Source organism: Myotis yumanensis, unplaced genomic scaffold, assembly GCF_028538775.1.
Source record: "Myotis yumanensis isolate MYYU_CA2020_CCGP unplaced genomic scaffold, mMyoYum1.0.hap1 SCAF_9, whole genome shotgun sequence".
NCBI lineage: Eukaryota > Metazoa > Chordata > Mammalia > Chiroptera > Vespertilionidae > Myotis > Myotis yumanensis.
Genome location: NW_027223760.1, coordinates 15,059,353 through 15,083,971, shown reverse-complemented (window position 1 = coordinate 15,083,971; position 24,619 = coordinate 15,059,353). Strand labels below are relative to the sequence as shown.

At 42.5% G+C, this 24,619-nt stretch overlaps 1 non-coding gene and 1 pseudogene across 1 annotated transcript; both read left to right on the top strand.

Annotated features, from left to right (window-relative positions):
* Positions 1 to 18,225: 18,225 nt before the first annotated feature.
* LOC139017173 (U6 spliceosomal RNA) lies at positions 18,226 to 18,332 on the top strand. Its single transcript, XR_011472824.1, has one exon. It is a non-coding gene; the product is annotated as a U6 spliceosomal RNA (small nuclear RNA).
* A 3,673-nt stretch (positions 18,333 to 22,005) lies between these two features.
* On the top strand, positions 22,006 to 23,836 carry LOC139016784 (proline-rich protein 14 pseudogene; annotated as a pseudogene).
* The last annotated feature ends 783 nt before the right edge of the window (positions 23,837 to 24,619 follow it).

Genomic DNA, 24,619 nt, shown 5'->3' with positions numbered 1-24,619 from the left:
CTGTTCACCTTTTCTCTCTTAATTGTGTTTACTTAATGAACAGAAATTGTTAATTTTAATGAAGTCAAATCTATCAATCTTTTCTTACCTGGTTAGCATATTTTGAATCATGTGTAAGATCTCTTCTGCTATCCTATATCATGGGACTATCCTCTTAAAGTTTGTTTTTGTTATCTGTCACATTTAAGAAAATTATTCTGCTCATATAAAGTTTGTGTTTCATTTAAGGGAGAATTCAATTTTTTTGTTTATTTGTTTGTTGTAGTTTTTCTTATGGCTATTCAATTGACTCAAGACTTTCTTTTAAAGTCCACCATTGTCCTTGGTATTATTAGCTATCCTTATGTCATCTCTTTACAATACTCTCTTGAAGAAACGAAAAGGTGAGTGACTTGAGAAGATATGAAACTTATGGTGAATCCACTTAAATTAAGGCAGATATTGAGTGTTGGTATAACCCTATTGCTTGTGTTGGGTTATAGTTAAATGACTGTCAACTCTAATAATTACTTGAGATGCACACTATGTTTTATATATTTTTATATATTCCCCAATGGGAAAAAATTACAATCTTCACATTAGAAGAATTTAGCATCAAGCTGTTAAAGACATTTAACAAAATGATTACAACAACAAAATACTTTGGACAACCTAGATTATTTAGCCACAAAATTGAAAGTTTAAACATCAAAAAAATTATGGTTCAAAAATTTTGATCATCTATTTAAAAGATAACAACTAAAATATAATTAAGTGGAAAGTTTTGTATAGCACTATCAATGAACAATCAATACTTGAGTTCTGACAATTGTAAGAATTCTACACATTGCATCTGGAAGCAAGGTAGTGCTTTTTAATGGGTAAAAATATTTCATTTGTTGCGTCAAAATATTTAAATTCTCAATATATTGCTAATTAGGAATAGGTCAGTTTCAAATATTCTGCTTAACTGATTTTCGAATGCATGAGCAGAATGCCATTAGAGAACAAGGGCAGATTTGGAAATGCCTCATCCACACACATCATGTTCTTATGTTCTTTCATTCTGCAGTATCACAAGGATCTCTCCCATTCATCCAGTTCTTCAATCACTCAGTCAGCACCCACCATGTGCCAGGGACACTTCTGATTCAATGTTTAAAATCCTTAAGAAAATAAACTATTGAACCCCAAACAATTTCTATGTTTAATAATAATAATAATAAACCCCTTATTATTCTCCTCCTCATCTTCATTATTAATGAAGTTATTAGTTTTTTGTTTTTTTTTAAATATGGCTTATGCCCTAAGGTAGTATTCAAGAAAAACAAACTGTCTCCTTAAATTCCCATGATAAACCCTAATTATAAACATGAAGATTGAGATTCACAAAAGCTTAAGGATTTAACCAAGATACTGTAGCCAGTAGAGCTGGAATAACAAACCTAGTTTCCTTGACTGCATAATCTTCTTTCAAAGAGATGTGGATAAAGAAAGAAAGAAAGAAATGAATTAGCTCTGTGAGTCTTGAGTAAGTTTAAGTATGTGTGTAGCATAATAAACAGATAAATTGAATGTGGTAAGGCATCATTTTCTTAGACATGTTATTTTAGAGTTTCCTCCTTGTCCACATTTTTCACACTATACTCTATTTCTAAACAGATTGGAAGAATAACTACACCACACCAACCTGCTGCTTAAAGTTCCTTACAAATTTACAAATACATAGCCAAGTAATAACAATTAATATTATAATTGAGAAGCATAATTCAGGCAGTTTAATACTCATGAAATCCTCTTTAATAGCCCTGTAATGTTGATGACATTATTATCCCTGTTTTACAGATGAGGAGACTGTGGTACAAATGGCTATTTCTCTAAGGTCACAAGATATTAAGTGGCCCAGCAGAATTCTAGTTCAAGCAGTTTGGCTCCTGAGTCCACATAAAAACTTCTACAAACTGCTGCTTTTCTGAGGAATATGTGTACAATATATATGTTTCTTCATATAGCTGTAACCTCTGTGAACTAGATTTACATGTTGGAAAAAATAGTGAATTTAGGATTTATCTAGATAAGTATGTATTTGAAATTAAACTATTTACATCACTAGATTGAATATTTTACCTCACATAGCCAATAAAGAATAATGCCTGGCTTTGCTTCCAAAAAACAGGAAAACAGATACCCAGGAGGTAGGCAATAGAGATAATTTTAATTCTATCCTATCTAATAATAGACAAACATGGTAATTAACCGTACCTCTGACACGCTTCCCACTGGCTATTCAGGGTGATATGCAAATTAACTGCCAACCAAGATGGCGGCCGGCAACCAGGCAGCTGAGCGAAGAGGAGGCTTGCTTGCTCCAGTGAAGGAGGAAGCCAAGGTTCCCCGCCTGCCACTGCCGCCTCTGAGCTTGCACTCTAAGAAACAATGTTGCAATTATAGAAGCTAAACAAACCCCATGCTTTCAGCCAGCAGGCCGAGCTGGAGATGCAACAGTGTTTCAATTATAGAAGCCAAACAAACCCAGATACCTGCTTTCAGCAGCTGAGGTCTCAGAGCTGGAGCTGAGCTTCAGAGCTAAAGCTGACTCTCAGTTCCAGTGACAGCCATAGAAGGTAAATAAATCCCAGAATAAAAAGAAAACAGAAAAAAAGGAGAGGTTGGGAGCTTCAGTCGCCCGCCAGCCTGAAAATGGCCCTCAGCCCCTCACCCAGACTGGCCAGGCAACCCAGTGGGGACCCCCACCCTGAAGGGGGTGTGACCAGCTGCAAACAGCCATCATCCACTCATCCATGCTGGCCAGGCACCCAAGCAGGACCCCCACCCTGATCCAGGACACCCTTTAGGGCAAACCAGCTAGCCCCCACTGGTGCACCAGGCCTCTATCCTGTATAGTAAAAGGATAATATGCCTCCCAGCACCAGGATCAGCGGAGCCGCAAGGCCTCATGCCACAGGATCAGCGGAGCCGCTAGGCCTCTTGGCACCGGGATCAGTGGAGCCTCCCAGAACCGGGATCAGCGGAGCAGCAAGGCCTCCTAGCACCGGGATCAGCTGAGAAGCGAGGCCTCACTGCCCTGGTGTCAAGCGGAGCTACGAGGCCTCCCAGCACTGGGATCAGCGGAGCCGCGAGGCCTTCTGGCCCCTGGAGCAGCGTGACAGGGGGCAGCGCCCAAACCCCCTGATCGCCCTGCGACTCTGTGTGTGACAGGGCGCAGGGCCACAACTTCTCTATCTGCCCTGCTCTGTTCGTGACAGGGGAAGGCTCCCCAAACCCCTGATCGGCCCTGCTCTGTGCCTGATAGGGGGGAGCTCCCAACACCCTAATCACCCTGTGGATCTGTGTGTGACAGGGTGTGGCGCCCCAACACCCTGATCGGCCCTGCTCTGTGTGTGACAGGGTGCAGTGCCCCAACCCCCCAACCCCCCACGGGCCCTGCTCTGTGTGTGACAGGGTAGAGCCATAACCTCCCCATCAGCCCTGCCCTGAGTGTGACAGAGTGCAGCGCCCCAATCCCCTGATCCGCCCTGCTCTGTGTGTGACAGCGGGTGGTGCCCCAACTCTCCTATCGGCCCTACTCTGTGCGTGACAGCTGGGAACTCCTCAACCCCCTGATCGGCCCTGCTCTGTGTGTGATGGGGTGGAGCTGCAACCTCCCCATCGGCCCTGCCCTGAGTGTGACAGGGGGGAGTGCCCCAACCCCCTGATCAGCCCTGCTCTGTGTGTGACAGGGTACGAAGCCCCAACCCCCCTGATGGGCCCTATTCTGTGCGTGACAGGGGGTGGCGCCGCAACCTTCCCATCCACCCTGCCTTGAGTGTGACAGGGAGCGGCACCCCAACCCCCCAATTGGCCCTACCCTGAGCTTGACTGTGGGTGGCATTGCAACCTCCTGATCTGCCCTGCTTTGTGCATGACAGGGGTCGGCGCCCCAATTCCCCAGTGGGCGCTGCTCTAAGCCCGACCAGGGACTGCACCTAGGGATTGGGCCTGCCCTCTGCCACCCGGGAGCGGGCCTAATCCAGAAGGTCGTTATCTCCCGAGGGATCCCAGACTGTGAGAGGGCACAAGTGGGGCTGAGGGACACCCACCCACCCGCCCCCCCCCCCCAGCCAGTGCACAAATTTTTGTGCACTGGGCCTCTAGTTTTAAATATTAGGAAATTATACTCATATAGAAAAAGTGAAGAAAGTAATTAACACATAGCAGAGCTATGACTAAATCTAAGCTCTTCTGTTTCAATGTATGTTCAATTGTAACACATATACCACTCCTGTGGCGGATGCTAATAACGTAGGAGAATATGCATGTGTGAAAGCTGGGTACATAAAGAACATGTCCTCACATTCCTCTGCATATTCTATGGAACTAAAACTTAACGAAACTAATGTCTATTCAAAAGTACAATGAGCACTAAGGAAATATTGGAAAACTCATAACTCATGTGGATAAACAAGATATTATAATAGCAAATGTAGATAACTACAGAGATCATAAGAACAAATGTAATTAATTTTAGAGTAACAGTAGTAGAAATTGAGTACAGGACACTCCGTTGTTGGGTACTCAGATAATGGAATAACTGTGGAGAGTGGGATAAGACAATGACAATGCCTGAGGTCTCTGCCTTCCAGATTTGGATGGAAATGACGAGGTGTATTACATTAGGAGATATGGAAAAAATGTCTGCAAATAAGGAGAAATTTATGAGGCCAGTTTGGTATGTATTGAATTTAAATTCATTTGGAATTTTCAAAAGGACACCCATATCTCAGAATTCAAAGGGGAACTCTGGATTGGTGTTAAATTGGCAAAAAAAATGAAACTAGAACACCAACATACACCATAAACAAAAATGAACTCAAAATGGATAAATAAACTCAAGATGGATAAAGAACTTAAATGTAAGACAGGAAACCATAAAAATCTTAGAGGAATCCACAGGCGGCAAAATTGCAGACATATGCTGAAACAGTATCTTCACTGATACAGCTCCTAGGGCAATGAAAACTAAAGAGAAAATAAACAAATAGGACTACATCAAAATAAAAAGCTTCTGCACAGCAAAAGAAACTATCAACAAAACAGCAAGAAAGCCCACTGCATTGGAGAACATATTTGCCAATGTTATCTCCGATAAGGGTTTAATCTCCAACATTAACAGGGAACTCATACAACTTAACAAAAGGAAGATAATTCAATCAAAAAATGGGCAATGGGCCTAATAGATACATTTCAAAAGAGGACAGACAGAAGGCCAAGAGACATATGAAAACTTCTCAAAGTCACTAATCATCTGAGAGATGCAAATCAAAACAACAATGAGGTACCCAGACACATAGGGTATCTGTGTGTCTGCTTGTATGCCTATACCATGCTGTTTTGATCATTATAGCCCTATAGTAGAGTTTGATATGAGGTAGTATGATGCCTCCAACTTGTTCTTTTTTCTCAGGGATATAAAGTACAGCATGGATAGTATAGTCAACTTGAGGCCCGGTGCATGAATTCATTCAGGGGTGAGGTCCAGCTGGCCTGCCCTGATGGGGCCGATTGGGAGATTGTGGCTGGCCCTGCCCTGATTGGGGTGCAAGAGGCAGATCAAGGGTGGGGCCCCAGGTGGTTGGCAGGCCAGCCCTGCCTCCTGGTCTAACTCTGGTCAAACTCCCAGTCAAGGGGACAATTTGCATATTACCCTTTTATTATATAGGATAATAATGTAATAACAATGTATGGCACCAGGTGGGTACTAGGCTTACCTGGGGGATATTAATGTTTAACCATTATGCTTTACACATAAAACTGATATAATATTGAATGTCAACTGTACTTGAAAAAAAAGCAAGTGTCAGATCAGGGAGAATGCTAGTTTGTAGGCTCACACATTGGGCTTCCATGATTTGGTAAATAAAATCACTTTTGAGCAAGAAAAACAATTAGAAAATATTCTCTAAAAAGGAGATGGAACATATTATATATATAATATGAGCAGAAGCTAGCAAGTAAGAAAGCTTAAAAAATAAAGATACTTAATAAATATTTCTAATAATTATAACATTGAAAAGTATGTTAACAATAGATAAATTAGGAGCTACCACAACTACTTAAAAAGATAATATATAAATGCTTAAAAAGTTAAGATAAAAGTGAAGCTATAGAAAAGAGAAAATAAAGATAATTGCCCAATTATTTACCAATATATTTTAAGCCATCATTAAGAGGATAATATTTAGTAAAATATAATTTACCCAAACTGTCTCCTGGAGAGATGCAATCTATTCACTCAATTTCCCCCCAATACAGAAATAATATCAACAGCTGCCTACCAGAGACGCACCACCGCCAAGTGTTTTCACAGAACTCAATCAACTCTTTAAGGTAGGTAATTCTGATCTTATTTAAATTATGTCAGAAATTAGTTTTTAATTTAATCCTCCAAATTTTGTGAAGCAGATATAACATTAATACCAATATGTAGCCAAAACTGTATAAAAAATAAAACTACAAAGAAACTTTGCTTAATACATTCAGTTCAAAAATCCTACATTAAATATTAACACGAGCATGCATAAGCACATTAAAAAAAGAATACACAATGAGGAAGACAGTTTTAAATCAGAGAAAAGACTGGAAAATACAGTTTTAAAAGTTGATAAATAATCTTGGCCAGTTTGTGTAGAAACAAGCATTCTCTTAACCCTTATAAAGACCAATTTGTTAATATCTACTAAAATTACAAATGCAGTACTGTTGTCCTCAGCAATTCTACATTAGGAAAATCAACCCAATATATTCCACACATGTGAAATAATGTGTGAACATGGTTTCTGAATTTTCATAGAAGTAGCAAACTGAAAAACACTTGCTAAACATCTATGGATCCAGGATAGACTCAATACATTTTTACATAAAAAGAACAGCATATTATGTCTGTACAGAAGTGCATTCTGTTTATTTATTAGCATGACTATAACTTGAATATATTCTGAAAACTTTAAAATGAATGTATTAAATTCTGTGAATTAGTTCACCTTCATGTTAAAAGGAAAAATATGTATTTACTATATGTATCTGCACATATATATGTGATATGTGTGTGCATGTTTGTCAATATATAAAAATGACAGTATTTAATGACAGTGAATACCTGAATTAGAGGAAAGAGAGTATGGAGAAGCATAAGTAAAGTTTTTAGTTTATACGTTTTTATACTTTTTGATTTTTAAGTATACAACTGTATAAATCTTTAATAATTAGATAACAAACTTGAATTTTTGAAACAAAATAGCAGGAGCAGTTAATGATGATAAATTTACTTTCCTAAATTTACTTGACCATTTGTATCTCCTTCAAATAGCCCATAATAACAAACAATAAAAGTAGTGTTCTGTGGAATACACTTTTGGAACACATAAAATTATGAAAATTATTCCATAAAACTAAAGGGAAAAAATTCTTAGTATTTTGTCATACACTGAAAATTGCTTCCTTAAAAACTCCATAATCTGGTAAACATGTAAAGCATGCGTTTCTAACAATAAAATTATATGATTTCATAAAAGTGACATAAAATTATAAATATTGTGACAGGAGGTTTGCAACAGAATAAGATAAAATATTTGGCTATGCGTAAGTTTTAAATCACTTCATGCTAAAATAGCACCACTAGTCCTTTGAATGACCTACATTTTTAATTTGGCATGAAAACATTTCAAGCTATGTAGGGAAACTAATGAGGCTGATACAACTGTGAAAAGCAATAACCTCCACTACTTTATTTTGGAGAGTTTATTAAGTCCATGCGTGAGGTAAACTAAGACATCTTTTCCTCCTTAAGAAAGAAGACATGTGTTTACATTGTTTGACTGAATAAAAATAAATATTCCAAATGTATATGATGCCTGGAAGAAGTCCAACATCATTAGCTATTTTTGAACAAATGTGTAGCTCTGAAAACTACTCCATGAAATTATTACAAACACAGTTTTAGTATTTCTTGGAATGTTTCTTCAACTATTAAAGAAACAACAGTACTGTGAGAAAACTAATGATATTAAAAGACAAAAGCAGCTACTCTGGCTTTAGATTGGATATAAACTTCCACATATACAAGCTAAAAACATAGCTTCAAAAGTAGTCTTCTTAACAAAATAGTGTCTTTCTTCCAAAGCGATTTTGATCAATGATAACAAATCTAAATATTTCACCCCAATACATCTGATAAGTTCATTCAAGTGCCATAACATGACAGAAAAAACAAAACAAACAAAAAAACAAAAATTATAAAACTGCTGAATCTCATGAATAATACATTGTTCTTTCTTTTTCTTGAATGTAAGCAAAACCATATATAGGGGTTTCTAAAAACAAAACTACAGTTCTGTACTATTTATTATTTTTGGAATAAATTTCAAGTTAAGACCAAAGGAGATGGGTCTTGCTGCCACTTCATTTGAATTCTAATAGCCCTTATATAAAAAGGTGATGAGATGAAAGCTAAGCAAGCAAAATATGTGCTACATATATGCTTTGATTTATTCAGCATCCACTCACCCATTCACTAATTTCTCCAATAAATACTGAATGCAATGTGTTCTCAGCACTGTGTCCGCATAGATAGCTAAACCCAGGAGCTCATGGACCCGTGGCGGAGAAGATTCACGCTACTAGGTATTCTCACATTAGGAGCTGTAAGGGGACAGGGTGTCTAATACAAGTGGGGCATCAGGGAAGACTTCCTGTATGGTTGACACTGAAGAAAGGCTTGAAGGTTGACGAGGAGTCAGTCAGAGGAAGAGAGCAGTGAAAACCAAAGAAAAAGTTTTTAGGAATCAAGTCATCAACAGGAAGTCAGTCCCTAAAAAGCCACCAAGATATGGAAGCAACCCAGGTGCCCATCAATGGACAATTGGGTAAAGAAAAGGTAGTACATATACATACAATGGAATATTACTTGGCCATACAAAAGAGTGAAAACTTACCATTTGTGACAACGTGAATGGACCTAAAGGGTATTATGTTCTATGAAAATGTCAGGAAGAAAACGACAAATACTATATCATTTCACTTATATGTGTAACCTAAAGAACAAAATAGATGAACAAACAAAATAGAAACAGACATACTTATAGAGAACAGAATGATGGTTGTCAGAGGAAAGAGGTTTGGGGAACTATTTGAAAAAGGATTAAGCACAAGTTGGTAGTAACAGGGGTGTAAGTTTCATAGTGAGTAATATTGTAAAAGTTATGCATGGTGACAGGTGGGTACTAGAATTATTGGGGGGAATCACTTCATAAATTATGTGATTATTTAACCACCATGCTGTACACCTGAAACTAATCCTATATAATAAAGAGGTAATATGCTAATTGGTCTGTGATGGTGTCGGAGTCAAGTCCAGGCAGAAGCTGGTGAGCGCGGATGGGGGTGGGGACTTCTGCCTCCAGCGCAGGCACAGCTGGGCTGCCCAGTGCTAATGTCAAGCTGCCTCGGAGGCCGAGGCTGCTCCCAACAATTGGTGGGTGGGGACAGGTCCGCGGCCAAGCACGAGGCCACCCCAGCCCCCACAAGTCCCGGGATGGATGGTGGCTCAGCAATGTCTCCATGCACAGCACCCAGGGGTGGCTGCGAGGGGTGTGGGGCCTCACTGTGGGCTGCAGTGCTGCCACTGTGCTGCTGCTCTGCTACCCCTGCGGCGGCCTAGAGCCAGAGTGGGTGTGCACAGACTGCGGAGCCTGCTAGCGCCGTCCCAGCCCCACAGCTGAGAGCCTCCTCTTCCTGCCTGAAGCACCCAACCCCACCCTGTACTTCAGGCAGGGAGAGGAGGCTCGCAGCTCCTGGCACCCTAGGCCACACTGCCTACACCGCCGCCTGCCTGGCTGGCAGGGACCAGCGTGTTGCAGGAGAGTTGCTCCCGCCCCTGGGGGTGGGATGGGGAGGAGGGCACTGGATGCCGGGAAGGGACCTCAGCCATGATGGGGAGCTTAGGAAGTCTGACTGAGCCCTGTTCATACCTACTGTTACTCAGCCATCTTCCTCCAGCTCTCCAAGCTAGCCCCCCTGCCCCACCTGCCTGGGGGAATGGACTCTGGTTTCCCTCCCCAAGAGCGGACTGTGGGACCAGAGACTTAGGAAGAGTGCCTGGTGGGGCCCAGGTGGGGGCCGGTGCAGAACTACCAGGACAGAGCTGCTTTGGTGTCTCAGTGAACTTTGCAACAGACCCAAGGAGGAAACTGAGAGGGGAGAGGCCGGGAACTGCGGATTCCCAGCAGCCCCACTTGGAATGTGAGGCAGCTGTATGTTCAGCTGAGAAGTGAGGGAGCTGAACACCACCGTTGCTGGGCTCTGGTCGGTCAGAGGCCTGAACATCCACCACGAGAAGGAAAAAACAGAGGAAGGGGCCAGGAGGAAGGGAGGACAACAGAAGGAAATGTGTCTAGACTTTCCCCAGCCCTCTCCCTCTTTCCACTGCCTACAAAAGCCCAGGCCCAGCCACATTTCTGTCTCCACCTTTTAGTCCCCTATTCTCCAACCACAGAGAAAAGAAATAAGGAAGGAGTCAGAGAAACCAAGGTGGCAGCATAGGTAAACACCTGAAATCGCTGCCTCGCACAACCACTTCAAAAATACAACTATAAGACAAAATGGACAACATCCAGAACCACAGGAAGGCTGGCTGAGTGGAAATTCTACAACCAGAAGGAAAGAGAAAAGCATACTGAAACTCAGAGGAGGTGCAGAAGTAAAGTGCAGAGGTACGGAGGCGCACGCGGCAAGGCTGGTAACTGAGGACGAGGTCGTCTTTTTCAATCGGGAGGGAGTCACAAGCTCCCAACTTCTCTGAACTCCAGTTCCGGGCGAGTCTCTGGGGACCCAGACTCATACGGGGAGAAACTGGACTGTCTGGCAGTGGGTGGAACTCGAGGGCGGCTTTCTCTCAGAGGGGCTTGCAGCGATTACTGTGGGACAATGAGACCTGGGGCCTCTTAGGGCAGGGCTGAGGATCAGCCATAGCTGTTTACTTCACCCTATTGATTCCCTGAGACCCCGCCCCACCCAAGCTGTGTGCAGAGGCTTTTGCATATGAATGGCCTGGCCCTTTGCAATCTGAAATTACCTAACAAACTGCAGCTGGGTCAGAGAGACACAGAACACCCAAAAGAAGGCCCAAGGCCCCACAGCAGCTTGCATTGCTTCACAGCTGGGCCTCATCTGGGCACCTCCAAACCCCAAACAAGGAAGGGGAATCTGCAGATATCTTCATAGCTCCTGCTGGGTAGCCTCAGGAAGAGGCTAAATTAGCACCTCCTTAGAGATCCAAGAGCCAGTGTACCCAGTGGTCAGAGTGGGACCATCCAGATTACAACTCCTCAGATCCATAAGAGACACACTCAGGGGGAAGACTCAGTGAGCACCAAAGCCCCACTGAAGCAAGTCTTGCCCCAGAAGGGTGTCTCCAGCACAGAAGTTCTCCCACCACAGACACAGCTTATTCTAACAGCCAATTGGCCTGGATGTCAATTCCTCCCAGGGATACCTACAACAATCAAGGCTTAACTACAACAAGACTGTGAACAAAGCCCACAAAGGGGTGCACCAAGAGTGTCCACCTCAGGTAATTGGGGAGGTTGAGCCACTGGGCCCTATAGGACACCTAGCACAGAAAGCCACTCTATCCACACAGGGAAGCATAAAAATGTGGAGACAAAGAAACAGGTCACAGATGACAGAAATGGAGGAAAGCAAACTACTGAATATAGAGTTCAAAACCATGGTTATAAGGTTTTTCAAGAATTTTTTGAAACCGCCGATAAATTTAGTGAGACCCTTGATAAATCTAGTGAGACCTTTTTGGGTATGCAAAAGGACCAACTAGAAATTAAACATACACTGACTGAAATAAAGAATATTACACAGAGTTCCAACAGCAGACTAGAGGGTTGCAAGAATCAAGTCAAAGATTTGAAATACGAAGAAGCAAAAAACACCCAACTGGAAAAACAAAAAGAAAAAAGAATCCAAAAATATGAAGATAGTGTAAGGAGCCTCTGGGACAGCTTCAAGCGTACTAACATCCTAATTATGGGGGTGGCAGAAGAAGAGAGAGAGCAAGATATTGAAAACCTATTTGAAGAAATAATGACAGAAAACTTCCCCTACCTGGTGAAAGAAATAGACTTACAAGTCCAGGAAGCATAGAGAACCCCAAACAAAAGGAATCCAAAGAGGACCACACCAAGACACATCATAATTAAAATGCTAAGAGCAAAAGACAAAGAGAGAATCTTAAAAGCAGCAAGAGAAAAACAGTCAGTTACCTACAAGGGAGTACCCATACGACTGTCAGCTGATTTCTCAACAAAAACTATGCAGGCCAGAAGGGAGAGGCAAGAAATATTCAAAGTGATGAATGCCAAGAACTTACAACCAAGATTACTTTATCCAGCAAAGCTATCATTCAGAATTGAAGGTCAGATAAAGAGCTTCACAGATAAGAAAAAGCTAAAGGAGTTCATCACCACCAAACCAGTATTACATGAAATGCTGAAAGGTATCCTTTAAGAAGAGGAAGAAGAAGAAAAAGGTAAAGATAAAAATTATGAACAACAAATACATATCTATCAACAAGTGAATCTAAAAATCAAATGAATAAATAATCTGATCAACAGAAAAAAAGAAAAAACATGGAGTCTGCTGCCTCCAGAATGTATCTATATACCTGATCAGCTGGTTGCCTCCTGCAGAGGGAGGCCAGACTGTGGCTTAGGCCCACTCCTCATGGGGAGCGGGCCTAAGCCATCACTAGGACATCCTGTGACGACTCCCGACTGTGAGGGGGGGCAAGCTAGGCTGAGGACCTCCCCCACATCATGCACAAATTTCGTGCACTGGGCATCTAGTATAAAATAATATTGAATGTCAACTAATTGAAGAGTAAAAAAATTTTTGCTCTTTCTGGACTGATACCAATTTTGGTTATAGTTTGAATACTAAAATTTTACTTTAAAAGTATTCTTTTTGTAATCAGAAAAATAACTTATCTATTGAAAATTTAATGGGAATTCAATGAGACCCTTAGTTCTTGGACCACCCAAGTGTCTTCTGCTGTTTGGTGGGTATGCCCTGTGCACACTGATATTTTTTTGCCTCATATTTGCATCTCTCTGCCTTAGAGATTTCTCTGGCTATAGGAGTTTGCTTGAGCCAAACTTAGGAAGGCAGGGACAAGACTGGGAGTCACTGTCTCCAGGAGGAACCCTCTCACACTGCAGGAAGGAGGTAGATAAATAAGCCATGTTTCTTGCTCCTCAAGGGGGTTATTACACTATATGTACCAGTCAGTCTCTCAAAATGATTTCAAAAGAAGCTGAAACAGTTGTTCTGCTGTTGCACATAACAGTAACCCACTCATGAACACACCCTTTATTGTTTCCTTCTGCCAACTACCTCATTTCCCCAATCCCTCATCTGCTTTCCTGATTTCTCCAAAATAAAGTGCTTAACACCACATAACTGTCTCAGGGTCTAATGATGCCATTATCCAACTTTAAAAAGAAATATGTTAATTTTATATTTAACATGTCATCAATTACAATATGTATGAATCATAACCTTTTGCACATTAATAATGGAAAATTATAGAAGTCATCTAAAATATAAAAGGGAATATTAAGTTTTTCAAAATTATTTTAAAGGGTACATGAGGAATATCACTGTCACAATAAAACATTTTGTCTGTTTTGGAGGGAACATGGGATTAGAAACCCACAAAGTGAACAAAGAACCAAGGCAAACAAAAGTAGTTCATATAGTGGAGAAAAATGACATAGTCTTCAGTTTGGTCTTTACATTCTTCCTTCCTACCTTTCATTTTGGGGACAATAATCTGGTAGTGAAGGCAGGAGGGAGACAGGGAAAAATGAACTAGAAGAATATGAAGAAAATACCTAACTATGCAATCAGTTCCATTCACTATTTAACCACCAGCAAGCTATTTAACTTTCTTAAAATTGAATCAGAACTTTATAAGAGTAAAGACTCAGCATATTATATTTTATGTAAATACTCTTTTTAAATTTATCTTTATTTAATTTTTTTTATTTCAGAGATGAAGGGAGAGGAAGAGAGAGATAGAAGCATCAATTATGAGATAGAATCACTGATTGATGGGCTACCTCCTGTACAGCCCCTACTGGGGATTGAACCAGCAACCCGGGCATGTACCCTGACCTGGAATCAAACTGGAACCTCCTGGTTCAACCACTGAGCCACAGTGGCAGGGCTTATCTTTATTTTTGAAAGTAAAATTAGTCAGAAAGAAAAAAAATATTGTATGATCTAACTTACTGGTATATGTGGAATCTAAAAACATTGAACTTTTAGAAACAGAGAGTAGAATGGTGGTTTCTGTTGTTAGTAGATGAGAGGTAGGAAATGGGGAGATATTGCTCAAAGGGCATAAACTTTCAGTTATAAGATGAACAAGCCTCAGCTTCTGATATATAGCACTAGAGGCCCGATGCATGAAATTCATGCATGGGTAGGGTCCCTAGGCCTGGCCAGCCATCAGGGTTGATTGGGGCCTTCTGGCTGCCGGCCGGGCCTTCCTTCTGGCTGCTGACCAGGGCCTTCCTTCCCCTGGCTGCTGGCTGCCAGCCAGGGCTTTCCTGCATTCCACACTACCCCCTGGTCCTTCGTTCCGCGCCACCCCTGGTGGTCAGTGCACATCACAGCGAGCAGTTGAACTCCAAGGCAGTCAAACTCCCTAGGGACAGTTTGCTTATTAGCCTTTTATTATATAGGATTATTATATAGGATGGTGACTATAGTTAACAATACTGTACTATATACTTGAAAGATGCTATGAGAGTAGAGCTTTAATGTTTTTATTATGGTAAGAATTTTAAACAGCAACTACAGAAAAATTGTAATTATGTGAAGTGAAGGATGTGTTAACTAACTTTACTGTGGCTATCATTTTATAATATATATGTTTCAAAGATCATATTGTGCATCTTAAAATTATACAATATTATATATCAACTAGTAGCCCGGTGCACGAAATTTGTGCACTGGGGTAGGGGCCCCTCAGTCTGGCCTTCACCCTCTCGAATCTGAGACCCCTCAGGGGATGTCCAACTACATGTTTGTGCCCACATTTTTAACAGATAACAGCTCCATTGTTGTTTCTTTCTTATGCTTAAAACCATTGGAATTAGTAGGTATTCAAAGTATGTATACATTTTGGGGGGACACCCTGTATATCTCTAGTCAGCGCTGAAAGAAACCAATAGCAGATTTGGAACCCCCAGACAGGGAACCTTGCTCATTCCCCACATGTCTCCCCACTTCACTTTCCACCTTCGTGGGCAGCAGGAGAATCAACGTTTTCTCTCATTAATTCAGAAAAGCACGTCCTGTCACCCGCTGCCCAGCAGGAGTGAGCTAGGCCCCAAGCAAGCAAGGCTCAGTCAGGGCAGCCTTCACTCATGGATGCTGGCACCCAAAGTGCACATTCCTCCTCTACAGTCGCCCCGACTATCCCACTGTTTCACTGAGAGGACGGAATTCCTCTCTGCCTCTGGGCTCTTGATCTGACCAAAGGCACCTCAGTGAGGGCCGCCCGTGCCCACCAGGTGTGTCTATCTGCACCTGCTCCTGCCTCAGCACCTGCATTAACTCCCCAGAGGTGATCTCGTAGCTGCACTGGCCTCCGTGGGAACAGGGCATCACCACTCCGCCCTCTCACTGTCATCTCACAAGTGCCCACCCTCAGCACCCAGAACACCCAGACGCTCTCCAAAGGACGTGAGCGCATCAGAGGGGATGTGTGCACATCCTGTGGGGGTGTTAGGCATGCTGGGTTGATGGAAGTGTGGTGGAGAGGCGGGAGGAACTTGTGCACACCTCTGTTTGCAACTGTTGCAGGCGTGAGAGGGTGACAATGTGCTGGGGGATGTTTGCACGCCAGGGGGTGGGGGGGGATGTGCACACCAGAGGCCTCTGGCTTTGCAGTTCCACAAACCCCCATGGTGAGGCCAGGAGGATGTCAGTCTGGCCCGCCACGGTGGCTGTCCCTGCGATCCTGCACCTTCTGGGCCAGGAGGCGGATCTTGCGCAGCCACTCCTGGGTGCTGATGGCCTGCAGGCGCTACTTCAACTCAGCCTGCAAGCTCCGCTTGGCGTGCTCACAGCTGTCACCACCGCCATGTGGGGAGTACAGGCCGCCCTCCGTCGGCCTGCCTCCCCTGTCCAGAGGCTCTCTGAGTTGCTCACCTTCCCAGAGTGACTGGTGCTGGGCGGAAGCCAGGCATCCTGCCCTGCCCAACCCCGGCTGATCCGCCCCTGTGCGAGCTGCTGCCCAGCCGGGAAGGGTCACGGATCCAGGTCCCGGGACCGTGGACAGCCTCAAGTGCTGCCCCCCGCTCGGCAGGGTCACAGATCTGGGTCCCGGGACCATGGAAAGCATCAAGCACTGCCCCCCGCCCACCAGGACATGGATCTGGGTCCCAGACCGCCGACAGCCTCAAGCACTGCCCCCCCCCCCCCCCCCCCCAGGTCACGGATCTGAGTCCTGGACTGTGGACAGCCTCAAGCACTGCCCCCAGCCCGGCAGGGTCACAGGTCTGGGTCCTGGACTGGCAATAGCCTTGCCCACTGCCACCCGCCTTCAGTATGCAAATTAGCCGCCATCTTGTTGCTTCAGGGTGGGGTTCCCCACTGGGGTGCCTGGCCAGCCTGGATGAGGGGATGATGGCTGTTTGCAGCTGGTCACACCTCCTTCAGGGATGGGGTCCCCACTGGGATGCCTGGCCAGTCTGGATGAGGGGCTAAGGGCCGTTTTCAGGCTGGTGGGCGACTAAAGCTCCCAACCTCTCCTTTTTTCTTTTTTCTTTTGTTCTGGGATTTATTTACCTTCTATGGCTGTCACTGGAGCTGAGAGCCAGCTTTAATTCCAAGGCTCGACTGCAGCTCTGAGACCTCGGCTGCAGCTCTGAGACCTCGGCTGCTGAAAGCAGGTACTGGGTTTGTTAGGGTTCTATAATTGAAACACTGTTGCAGTCCTGCCGGCTAAAGCCCTGCTGGCTGAAAGCAGGTTTCTGGAGTTTGTTTAGCTTCTATACTTGCAACATAGTTTTCTTAGAGTGCAAGCTCAGAGGCCAGCAGTGGCAGGCGGGGAACCTTGGCTTCCTCCATCACTGGAGCAAGCAAGCCTCCTGTTCACTTCAGTGCCTGGCTGCCGGCCACCAACTTGGTTGGCAGGTAATTTGCATAAGGATATGCTGATTAGCCAATGGGAAGGGTGTTGGGGTTATGGTCAATTTGCATGTTTCTCTTTTATTAGATAAGATTATATCTAATAATGTTGAGGGAATGGATATCAGCAGATTTTTATCCATAATAATAATTAACTCCAGAGTAAAAAAAGTTTTGACATTGGCATGTCTCTTTTTTTACTCTTTGATTATTACCATTATTTTAAATATAGGTTTTTATTTATTTATTATTAAAACAACTTTGATTATTACCATCCCTAATTCACTGGTGAGGAACTGAGCCTTGATTATATGAAGCTAAGGTCATATATTATTAGGAGAAAGAGCCAATATTTGAACTCAGGTCTGTATGCTTTGAACTCAGATCTGTATACTTCAATGCTCATGTAATTAACCAAGTAGACCTGATATTGTTTCAGTTAAAATGTAATTTAGATAATTTTCATCATTGTGAGAAACAATGGGTCAATATTCACTAGAATAAACTCTCTAAATAGCATATTTCTCTAATTGCCTCTTTTAAGCCACTACTGACTAAAAAGCCAACATGGTTGATTGGCATCTCTCATTTTGTTTCACACCATTATTTAAATTTCTTAGTACTTTACTACTGTGTAAGCTAAACTGTGAAATATTTATCAAATACCTATAAAAATCAATGACCTCTCAAAAACCAAATTTATCCTGCTTCCGGCTTACTGCTTGATAGTAGATGGGATACTAGACTTTCATTGGTGTTAAATGAGAACTCCTAAACCTTCTTGCTGCACAGAGAGTTTCCAGGAATAATGATATTTGGCAGATAGCATTAACCATCCTTTTAGATGGGGATGGCACTATTTTTCCTACTTCAGTTAACAGTGCCAACATTGAGAACTGCCCAAGGAAGAGACTCCAGTGTGATTTGAGAGACACTACGAAGAAATTTTTTCCCTTTTTTCAAAAACATCACAAAAGAGTGCTCGCTTCGGCAACACATATACTAAAATTGGAACGATACAGAGAAGATTAGCATGGCACCTGCTCAAGGATGACACGCAAATAAGTGAAGCATTCCATACTTTTAAAAAACAAAAAAAAGAAAAGAAAAAAATCACAAAAGACAGATCTAGTCACATAATAGCTATTTGCCTAAGTGGTGCCTATTCAAATTTAAATAATCTAGTTTTTTCTAGCACTTTAGTAACTAAAACCAACCAGCTGAGAGCAATATATATATATATATATATATATATATATAATCTTTAAACTCTGCTGGAAAAAAGTTGGAAGCCAGGCACTGAGCCATCTGGATGTATGAACCTGTGCTGGAAGGCACAGCACCAAGTGAAGAAGTGAGAGGACAATGAAGAGAGACTTGTTGTTGAACTGGTTGTTAGATACACAGATGTCCAAACTTTTGGGACCTTACCCAGAAATAGAAGCTTGACCAATCAGAATTTTTTGAACTATACCATTTCTATGAGTTTGACTGTCTATAGAACCAAAACTATGTTACTAACAAACAAATAGTCCTTCTTCTGAACAGAGTAACTAATAAAAACATTAATTTAATAATGTATTATAAATTTTGTAAATAGTATACACCAATAAATGATACTTGGAGCTAGCAGAATGCTTAGTACATTAAAATATCATCTACTTAATTCACACCAAAACACATTAAGATTGTAAGAATTCTCCCCAAGTTTACAAATAAGCAGACTTCCTCAAACTGGTTTACATCATTGTCAAGGATCAAGGTGTTAATGTCAAATTTGAGATACAAATCTACATCTATCTTACTATAGATATTTTTCATCTTTTTTCTATCACATTCAGAAATAAAGTTTCATCATTAAAATATTTATCCTTCATTCACATCACTTTAATTTAATAACTAGCTGATTAAATTTGGTATGATAAAAAATTTCAGTGTAGTAATGTCTTATGGGCTAGAGGTATTTCTTTTTGAACAAACATTAGATATATTTAACTTCAATAACTTGACTCATTCTCTATTATGAGAAATCAAGGCATTAATCTTAAATTGCTCCTGTTTATAAATTTGGTTTATAACGATAACACATTTAAAATTTTTTCTAATATTTTATTGTCTTATAAAATCTGTCCTGGCAACTTTTGTAAGTTAGATATGATTAGGTAAATTTGGGTCCTCAGTGGAGAGGTATATTTAAGTAATGCCAGATCTAGACAAAGCCAGCCATTCCTCCTCTTGTCCGGAAAAAAAACAACAAAAAACGTTATGGCACTATTTTATAGAGAGAAAGGCAGTCATGTCAGGGGAATGAGTGTGGGCTTTCCAAGTCTGACAAATTTTGGATTTATTGTCAACCTGAGTCATTTACCAGGTGTGTGGCCTTGGGTCTATTTTTGAACTTCATTGGGCTTCAGTGTTGTTGTGTTTGTCTAAAATAAAATGACCATCCATGCTGTCATTCAAGGCAGCACACAAACACCAGGAGTTGTTTAGCAAATGTGAGATAAGTCAAGTAAACTAATATGAGACCTGGCAGGTACTATGTCCTTAGTATTATTCATACCACTAATCCCTACTATTAATTGGGCTGTTAGGATGTTTAGGGTTTCCTTTTACTCATTGTACTACCTTATACAATACTAGAGGCCTGATGCACAAAATTTATGCAAGAGTAATCCTTCCTTCCCCAGGCTGCCAGCACTGGCTTCCCTCTGGCACCCGGGACCCGGGCTTCCCTTGCAGCCCCAGCTTTGTTCTGAAGGTCGTCCAGAAGGACGACCGGAAGGATGTTCAGTCTAATTAGCATATTACATTTTTATTATTATAGATAGTACCTTCATATGTTCTATTTAATGGCGGCTTAATGACTGTGTGCTTGTGACTATGTGAATGTGTGTGTGTGAGTGTGTGCATACGTTTGCATTCTTGAGAGAGAGAGGTGGGAGGAAGAAGGAAGAGGAGGAGAGGGAAGAGAGAAGAAAGGAGACTGGAAGTACAGAAGGGAAAGAACAAAAAAGTCAAAGTTAAAGGGGAAATAAATATACATGTAAATAAGACTTTTTAGGATTAAATAACAAACATTTGATTATTAAAGAAAGTAGTTTGTAATAATGACATTGGTTTATAATAATCTGAAGAAAATAAAGCTAAATCTAATGCAACTGTCTGCATTTTTCCCCCCATAATACTGTTAATTGAAGGTAGAGATTGACATCTGAAATAGGAAATTCGACATTAGATTTTTATTCTCCAATCCACAGGCTTTTAAAATTGTATACATTACTCACATTAAGCCCTTGACAATTAGGGGTAAATTCAGAAATATTGCACACTGACATATTTACAGAAATGATTGATGTCAGTATGTTTAAAAGAAGACACAGCAAATACAGTGTTTGCTTAAAGGAGATCATGCAAATTAACTTTTATCAAAAATGTTCAAGCGCTGTTTATTATTTTAAATTGTAAATTGCAGTCTAATTATCCCTCCACACATTTGTAGCGCTTTTGGTTGCATCAGGGAACACACTAAGATTGTGAGGCTGTTGATGGAGGTTAGGAGTAGTCCTGGCACAATTGCATTGGACCCTTTCCTGGTGGCCTTCTTGGAAAGAGATGCACTTTGCCTCCCACACGTTGTTGTCCCATGAGCTGCCAGGCATCTGGTACAGCAGATGGGCTCTGAGTATACCTGGTACAGTGACACAAGTACGATCAGTGCTTTCTCCACTTCTGCGTGAATGTGCTTGGACTTTACTAGTTAGAGAGCATTTGTCTACCCTGAAAATATGTATTGAGCATCAAAAATGTGGCAGACGGTGGTGGCTAAAAGTTGAATACAGACAGGAATTTTTACCTCAATTATTTTTCACTGCAAGATAAATGTTCTGCCCAATTTTAGATTTAAACCATATTTGATGTTTTTTCTCCTCAGGTTTACTTGGGTCTGGTAATCTTGTCACTTTATGCCATATTACTTTCATTTTCATGTGATGTTTCTTTTTATTTTGTTTGTTATATTCTTTTATTTTATTCTTTGATTTATACTCTCTTTTATGTGCTTGCTTTGCAAGTAATACTGGGTCTTAGGTCATTATCATTCTAAGTCATTTGAAGAACTTCTTTTCAACATGCACATGTTTTAACTTTGTCCCAAGGTTTCTAACTGAGTAGGTCTAAGTGTGCCTTAATCATGTGGTTTCTACCCAGTTGTGTATTTACTACTGACACTAATTAATCACCAATTTAAAAATGACCTTAGGTTCATTACAATATGCCTTTTCCTTGAATTTTAGGATTCAAATTTTCTGTGGGGGGAGCATCAGTAAAAGTATGCCATGACTTTGGTAATAATCTTGTATATATATATATATATATATATTTTAATATATTTTATTGATTTTTTACAGAGAGGAAGGGAGTGGGACAGAGAGTCAGAAACATCGATGAAAGAGAAACATCGATCAGCTGCCTCCTGCACACCCCCCACTGGGGATGTGCCCGCAACCACGGTACATGCCCTTGACCGGAATCGAACCTGGGACCTTTCAGTTCGCAGGCCAACGCTCTATCCACTGAGCCAAACCGGTCAGGGCAATCTTGTATATTTTTATGGCATACAGATGGGGGAAGATGCTATATTTAAGGGTCTAGTACAGTATACTTAAAACTGAATGGGCAGGAAGACCCGGGTTCGGCGGGAGGCTGCAGCTGCAACCTGGGATCCCCCAGAGACTCCCTGGAGCCGCCGCTTCCCCCATGGACTTGCCCGGGGACTGCAGCCCTCCTGGCCAGCCGCGTCTGTGCAGCCAGCCCCTGAGTCGAGCATTATGGGGAGCCAGAAGTCCGAAACGGCCGAGGCTACAGCTCCCCGTGGTCCCTTCACCCTTGGAAAAGGCCTTTCCGTGGGTCCTAGCTGTGGTGCTGGAAGGTGTCATGGCTGCCCATATGATCCCCCTGGTGCCCCAAGAGGAGACCTCCACCCCACCACACCGCAGCAACCATTGGGATTCTGTTCACCACCAGCTGCCTGCCTCGCCACCCCAACAGGCTATGTGGTCATCGCAGGCCAGGCCTGCCTATCCACTGCACTTATGCCGAGAGCCCTTGAGCCGCATCAACCGGCCTTCTCCCACCCTGAGGTGTCCATCAAAGACAACCTCTGGCCCAGAAGAAGACCCTTCACAAGAGGTGGACCGGGTACCCCAGCCTACTCTGGTAGTGATGCTAGAAGACATTGTCAGTCCCAGACCCCCAGCTGAGGACTTGGCGGACAAGATCCCAACTTCATCGTCCCAGCGAGAAGAGCTGAGTCCATGATGATGATTCACCAGACAAAGCCTCCGTCCAGGGACCTGGAACCCCCCTTCCAGCCATCTGCCCTGCCTGCAGACCCTCTGGAGAACCCATCACCAACCCCAGATCCGGTTCTGGAAGCCCCATCGACCCCACCGCCGTCCAGCCTTTTACGCCCTCACCTCAGTCCCTGGGGCTTGGCTCCCCTCTTCTGTTCTGTCCGCTCCAAACTAGAGAGCTTTGCAGACATCTTCCTCACACCCGTCAGAGCCCCACAGCCCCCACTCCCTTCACCCCCCATGAAGCTGGAGTTGAAGATTGCCATCTCAGAGGCTGAGCAGTCCAGGGCTGCTGAGGATACTGCCTTTGTCAGTCCCCGCCCCGCTATCCGCCAGTGGTGAGCCCACAATCCCCCAGCATCTCCTCCTAAGCCATCTCTGGGCCGAAGCCACTCCTGCCCTGACCTGGGGCCTCCTGGCTCAGATACCTGCAGCTGGCCCCCTGCTCCACACCACCCAAGCCGGCCATGGCCTCGACGGCACACAGTGGGTGGTGGGGAGATGGCTGGAGCCCCGCCCACCCTCGACCCTGTCTCTGGAAAGAGGTCTTCCCTCTTGTTCGTCCTCTGTATCCACTTCCTCCTTCTCTGAACCTGCAGAACTCAGGTTGGGCTCAACCAAGGACAAGGAGCCACGGGTCTCAGAGGACCAAGTGCTTTCCGACTCCGAGACCAAGACCGTGGGAAAGGTTTCTGGATTTAGAATACGCAGGACACTGGCCCGTCCTCAACTAAACCTTACACCAATGGGGCTGCCTCAAGCGATCAGGTTGAACAAGAAGGAGTTCAGCTTGGAAGAAATTTACACCAACAAGAATTATCAGTCACCTACAACCAGGAGGACATTTGAGACCATCTTTGAGGAACCCCGGGTGCTCAATGGGACTCTGATATTGACCAGCTAGAGGAAGCTGCGGCGGGCTATGGAGTTTCGGGACAGCAGCTTTCCTCGATCCCGGCGGCCATCTCGTGGAGTCCGAGCTGCTGCTGGCAGGACCCTTACTCCCAACTTGGCCCCCGGCCCAGATGTGGGACCCCTGCTGCAGCAGCGGCTGGAGGAGCTGGATGCCTTGCTCCTGGAAGAGGAGGAAATGGATTAGGGAGCAGCCCCGTCTGACCGATGAGCTCCATCAGTTTATCTGTACATCCATCCTGGAGGGAAGGGAAGCCTCTGAGACCATTTTATTTTATTTTTTCTCTGTATTTCTAGTAAAGTTTTTGGTATATTTCTGGGAAAAAAAAAACTGAATGGGAAAAAAAAAAAACACACACACCTGCTTATAAACAGCAGTTAATTATCTCTGGATACGTTTTTGCTCTACTCTATAGAGTCTTTGAGCTGAAAATATTCAGTGAGTTGCAATATCTTGAAATGTACCCATCATTTATTTTAAATAAACTGGTTTATTAGTTTTGCTTTTATGAAATAATTAAAACAAACCACAAGGTAAATAACTCCTGAGATCTTTGATATGTAAAAATCATTAGATATTCTAACTGACCACCAATAAAACAGACCCAAATTAACCAATATTTAAAAACTCTTCCACTATAAAAGCTGTATCTGCCAAAATTATTTTTTCTTTCCTACTTATCTCTACCTCCTTCCATCCTTCCATCCTTCCCATTTTAGATTCAAGAACATGAATTTGCCTTATAAAAATGAGCACACTGTTCTTCCCCTACAGTTTATATTCCTATAAAGCTGATCTAAATAAATTTGAAGAGAAATTATCATACTTTATTAATTTTGATTTATCACATGATATTTATCTTTAGTCCCTATGTTTATTTCTCCCACAAGAAGACGATAGCATATGACTTCTTTCATAGTTTTGTGTAGAAGCTATCACACAGTTACTGTGATTTGTCAGGAGCAAAATCCAGACAGGAAAAAGTAGACTAGCATCAGAAACATCTCCCTAAGTACTTTAGAAATAAAAACTCGGGTGATCATTTCATAATATATATACATATAGCATCATTATGTTGTATACCTGAAGCTAATATAATGTTCTA